This window comes from Carassius auratus, chromosome 37 (genome assembly GCF_003368295.1).
Source record: "Carassius auratus strain Wakin chromosome 37, ASM336829v1, whole genome shotgun sequence".
In the NCBI taxonomy this organism is placed as follows: domain Eukaryota; kingdom Metazoa; phylum Chordata; class Actinopteri; order Cypriniformes; family Cyprinidae; genus Carassius; species Carassius auratus.
Genome location: NC_039279.1, coordinates 9,051,249 through 9,057,248, shown reverse-complemented (window position 1 = coordinate 9,057,248; position 6,000 = coordinate 9,051,249).

The window sequence follows — 6,000 nt, the reverse complement described above, 5'->3', positions numbered from 1 at the left end:
CAATGTTGGGCACCTCTGTTGTAAATTAATAGTGTGGGCTAAGTGAGGGCTACCCATGCAGGGCTAACGTTTTGCCAGTGAGCAAAATCTCAGAGGCTTTGTGCTGGCAGCCTGCATGGGGGCCCATAGGCAAGCCCTAAGTGGGCCTGTAAAGGGCCAGTGCAGGCTTGTATGCAGGGACGAAATATGTGCCATTTTCACAGACTGTGATAATGAAGTAAAATAGTAAATCTAGCAAAGGTTATACATATATATATATATATATATATATATATATATATATAATATATAACACCTCATGTTTGTACATATACTCCTGTATGTCGGTGCCCTTTATCGCCTCAGAACTTGTGTGTAATGCTACCCGAGCCTGATTTCCCCTCATTAATGGACCGTTTTGAGAGTAGAGAGTGAGCTGCGGACGCAATCACAGCCTCTATCCTTGAAGACAAAGCCATGCCTCGTAAATCTTCTGCAGTGTGTTCCCACTTCAGCTCAATCAGCATCACTGCTGGACTGTTCCAGAAGCCGCCTTTGTTTATTATGCTGTGTCTGAGTCAAAGGCGGAGAGAGTTGGAGGAGCAGACAGGTGCTTCTGACCACAGGCTGTGTGTGTTTATGTTTGAAGGAAGCTCTGGTGCACCAGCTCATTGTATAGTACATAGCCTTCTTAACGAACAGCAATTAGTAAGAGCTAATGAGAGCATAGTGGTCTTTTAGTTTTTTTCTTGTTCTTTCTTTCCTGTTTGAATCTCTCTTTAACATTCTATTGAAAACATTTAATTCATTTTTCTCCCCCCCCTCCCTCGACATCACATGTTGCTTCCCCCTTATCTGTGGTTAAATTTTTTTTTTTTTTTATAAAATATGTATAGGCCTATAGAATCCCTTCTCTAAAATGCTGTATAAAGGTAATTATATATATTAATGAATAAAGGCCCATTTATACTGTGTGCAAAAAGTCTTATTTTATAAAGACAATATGTTCAAAAAAAATTAGTAACTTTTATATTGCCGCGGTACTGAAACCAAAGCAAATTATAAAATAGTTCCATCCATCCATCCATCATCTTCCGCTTATCCGGGGCCGGGTCGCGGGGGCAACAGTCTAAGCAGAGACGCCCAGACTTCCCTCTCCCTAGCCACTTCCTCCAGCTCTTCCGGGGGGACCCCGAGGCGTTCCCAGGCCAGCCGGGAGACATAGTCCCTCCAGCGTGTCCTAGGTCTTCCCCGGGGCCTCCTCCCGGTGAGACGTGCCTGGAACACCTCCCTGGGAAGGCGTCCAGGAGGCATCCGAAATAGATGCCCGAGCCACCTCAGCTGGCTCCTCTCGATGTGGAGGAGCAACGGCTCTACTCTGAGCTCCTCCCGAGTGACCGAGCTTCTCACCCTATCTCTAAGGGAGCGCCCAGCCACCCGACGGAGAAAGCTCATTTCGGCCGCCTGTATCCGGGATCTTGTCCTTTCGGTCATGACCCACAGCTCATGACCATAGGTGAGAGTAGGAACGTAGATTGACCGGTAAATCGAGAGCTTTGCCTTACAGCTCAACTCCTTCTTCACCACGACAGACCGGTACAGCGACCGCATTACTGCAGAAGCTGCACCGATCCGTCTGTCAATCTCACGTTCCATCCTTCCCTCACTCGTGAACAAGACTCCAAGATACATGAACTCCTCCACTTGAGGCAGGAACTCTCCACCAACCTGAAGTGGGCAATCCACCCTTTTCCGACTGAGAACCATGGCCTCGGACTTGGAGGTGCTGATTCTCATCCCAGCCGATTCACACTCGGCTGCAAACCGTCCTAATGCACACTGAAGGTCCTGGTCTGAGGATGCCAACACGACAACATCATCCGCAAAAAGCAGCGACGAAATCGTATGGTCCCCAAACCGGACACTCTCCGGCCCTTGGCTGCGCCTAGAAATTCTGTCCATAAAAATTATGAACAGAACCGGTGACAAAGGGCAGCCCTGCCGGAGTCCAACATGCACCGGGAACAGGTCTGACTTACTGCCGGCAATGCGAACCAAGCTCTTGCTCCGGTCGTACAGGGACCGAACAGCCCTAAGTAGGGAGCCGCCGACCCCATACTCCCGGAGCACCCTCCACAGGATGTCGCGAGGAACACGGTCGAATGCCTTCTCCAAGTCCACAAAACACATGTGGACTGGTTGGGCAAACTCCCATGAACCCTCCAGCACCCTGGAAAGGGTATAGAGCTGGTCCAGTGTTCCACGACCGGGACGAAAACCACACTGTTCCTCCTGGATCCGAGGTTCCACTATCGGCCGAATTCTCCTCTCCAGTACCCTGGCATAGACTTTTCCAGGGAGGCTGAGAAGTGTGATCCCCCTATAGTTGGAACACACTCTCCGGTCCCCCTTCTTGAAAAGAGGGACCACCACCCCGGTCTGCCAGTCCAGAGGTACTGTCCCCAACCGCCATGCGATGTTGCAGAGGCGTGCCAGCCAAGACAGCCCCACAACATCCAGAGACTTGAGGTACTCAGGGCGGATCTCGTCCACCCCCGGTGCCTTGCCACCGAGGAGCTTTTTAACTACCTCGATGACTTCAGCCCGGGTGATGGACGAGTGCTCCTCCGAGTCCCCAGCCACTGCTTCCTCAACGGAACACAAGTCGGTGGGATTGAGAAGATCCTCGAAGTATTCCTTCCACCGCCCGACGATATCCCCAGTTGAGGTCAACAGGTGCCCATCTCTACTGTAAACAGTGTTGGTAGGGCACTGCTTCCCCCTCCTGAGGCGTCGAACAGTTTGCCAGAATCTCTTCGAGGCCAACCGATAGTCCTTCTCCATGGCCTCACCGAACTCCTCCCAGGCCCGAGTTTTTGCCTCCACGACTACCCGGGCTGCAGTCCGCTTGGCCTGCCGGTACCTGTCAGCTGCCTCCGGAGTCCCACAAGCCATCCAGGCCCGATAGGACTCCTTCTTCAGCTTGACAGCATCCCTTACTTCCGGTGTCCACCACCGGGTTCGGGGATTGCCGCCTCGACAGGCACCGGAGACCTTACGGCCACAGCTCCGAGCAGCCGCAGCGACAATGGAGGTGGAGAACATGGTCCACTCGGACTCAATATCTCCAGACTCCCTCGGGATCCGGTCGAAGCTCTGCCGGAGGTGGGAGTTGAAGATCTCTCTGACAGGGGGCTCGGCCAAACGTTCCCAAGAGACCCTCACAGTACGTTTGGGTCTGCCGAGTCTGTCCAGCTTCCTCCCCCGCCATCGGATCCAACTCACCACCAGGTGGTGATCAGTTGACAGCTCCGCCCCTCTCTTCACCCGAGTGTCCAAGACATATGGCCGATGGTCTGATGACACGACCACAAAGTCGATCATCGACCTCCGGCCAAGGGTGTCCTGGTGCCACGTGCACTGGTGGACACCCTTATGCTTGAACATGGTGTTCGTTATGGACAAACCGTGGTTAGCACAGAAATCCAATAACAGAACACCGCTCGGATTCAGGTCAGGGGGGCCGTTCCTCCCAATCACGCCCCTCCAGGTGTCACTGTCACTGCCCACGTGAGCGTTGAAGTCCCCCAGTAGAACGACGGAGTCTCCAGTCGGAGCACTTTCCAGCACCCCTCCCAGAGACTCCAAGAAGGCCGGGTAGTCCGCACTGCCGTTCTGCCCGTAGGCACAAACGACAGTGAGAGACCTATCCCCGACTCGAAGGCGCAGGGAAGCGACCCTCTCGTTCACCGGGGTAAACTCCAACACATGGCGGCTGAGCTGGGGGGCTATTAGCAAACCCACTCCAGCCCTCCGCCTCTCACCATGGGCAACTCCAGAGTGGTAGAGAGTCCAGCCTCTCTCAAGAAGTGTGGTTCCAGAGCCCAAGCTGTGCGTTGAGGTGAGCCCGACTATCTCTAGTCGGTACCTCTCGACCTCCCGCACAAGCTCAGGCTCCTTCCCCGCCAACGAGGTGACATTCCACGTCCCTAAAGCCAGATTCCGTGTCCAGAGATCGGGTCGTCGGGGGTCTCGCCTTCGACTGTCGCCCGATCCTCTATGCACCGGCCCCTTACGCTCCCTCCTGCAGGTGGTGAGCCCACAGGAGGGCGGCCCCACGTCACTCCTTCGGGCTAAGCCCGGCCGGACCCCATGGGGGAAGGCCCGGCCACCAGGCGCTCGCATACGAGCCCCAACCCCGGGCCTGGCTCCAGGGTGGGGCCCCGGCTGCACCATGCCGGGGCGACGTCACGGTCCTTGATTTTAATTTTGCCATAAGGGGTTTTATGAACTGTTCTTAGTCTGGCCCGTCACCAAGGACCTGTTTGCCTTGGGAGACCCTACCAGGAGCATATAGCCCCAGACAACATAGCTCCCAGGATCATTCGGGTACTCAAACCTCTCCACCACGATAAGGTGACAGTTCAAGGAGAGGTATAAAATAGTTTACTACCAATAATACAAATGTATTTTTGAATATATTTTTTTCTACCCTGTATTAATGTTAGATGTGTATTACTGAAAATAATTTAACTTAAATGTACACCTTAGTATTAAAAACTATGGTAGTAAATAGAATAGCATAAAATTGAGGTTCCCTGGACTCCAGCTTGAGAACTCCTGCGCTGGGATTCCAAGGCTGTCATCTTAAATCTATTTACAATTTATCCCAGAATGACAGCAGACATGAGAGCGAGGGATCACAATGCTATAACGATGGATAGGGTCTGTTTTTTTTGTTTGTTTTTGTTTTTTTCTGCAGAGTCTTAGTGTTAATCTTATTGGCTCCCCTCTATAGACTGTTGGTTTTCCAAGAAGAGGCTGGGTCAGACAAAATTACACACCGTTAGATCAACGACACTGTGAGCATTTGCATTTTTTTTCTGCTTGGTTGTAAATGACTACACTGTTTCAAAAAAGAGCAAGAACAGATATTTCCCCAGATTTAAAATCAAAGGACTAAATCGATGGCTGCTTATTTCCTAATCTGCACACAAAAATAAAAAATATACAAAATACAGTAGTATTAAAGTAATTAAACCAGTGTTGTTTACTGGTGACGTGTGGAAGCTCTGAAATACTGTATTGATTTTATACCGCTAGACAGACATGATTGAACAACGTTTCTGCTGCTGTAATTTACTATGCAAGTCGAAGTCTTGTGGAAATGCTTGTAAATTTCAATGTAATATTAAATGCCTGGAGAAATTCTTAGTAATGATCTCTTGATCTGCAGCAAGAAGTGAAATCATTAATTCAGCAAGAGGGAATAATCTAAAGAGCACTATTTAAGTGGAAAAGCATGGACATTTCTGTAATGTTAATTTCCAGGTCATTAATTTGCGTGGTTTGGCAACAAGTGAGAGGGGCTGATACACCTGGCACTAGACCCTGCATCTGCATTATCTGAAAATAGGGAGCTCTTGTTCAGTTTCGGTTCATTTGAAAGCTTAAGAGTGAGACATATCAAAGTTAATTAAACCCTGAGTGAATAATGTTGTGCTGAATTCACTTATTTTGAGAGGCTGAACGGGCATGCCCTTACGAAAATTAACCATGGTTTTACTACAGATAAAACCAAAAAACCATGGTTACTGTAGTTAAACCATGGTAACCACAAATTAACCATGGTTTTGCTATATTAACCATAGTTTAACCATGGTATTTGTAGTAAATCTGTGGTTTTACAAATGGCAGTCAGTACGCCAAAAAACCATGGGTTACTACAGTTTTACTATAATAAAACCATGGTTATTTTTCGTAAGGGTGATCAATGGGGAAATTAAGTCATTTAACAGCTGACATAAAGAAAAAGTCTTCAATTGGATCAGGTAGGCTCGTTTTGGACCTCAAGCAAAAACATCCTCAAGTGAACGACAATGATTCATATACAGTACTATGGAAGCCAGTTTCCGCACCAGTTGATAAAAATATGATTCTGTAAGTGATAATAATGATAAACTTTCTCATAATAATGACTTAACATTTCGAGAAAGTTTCTCATTTTTTCGAGATGTTAAT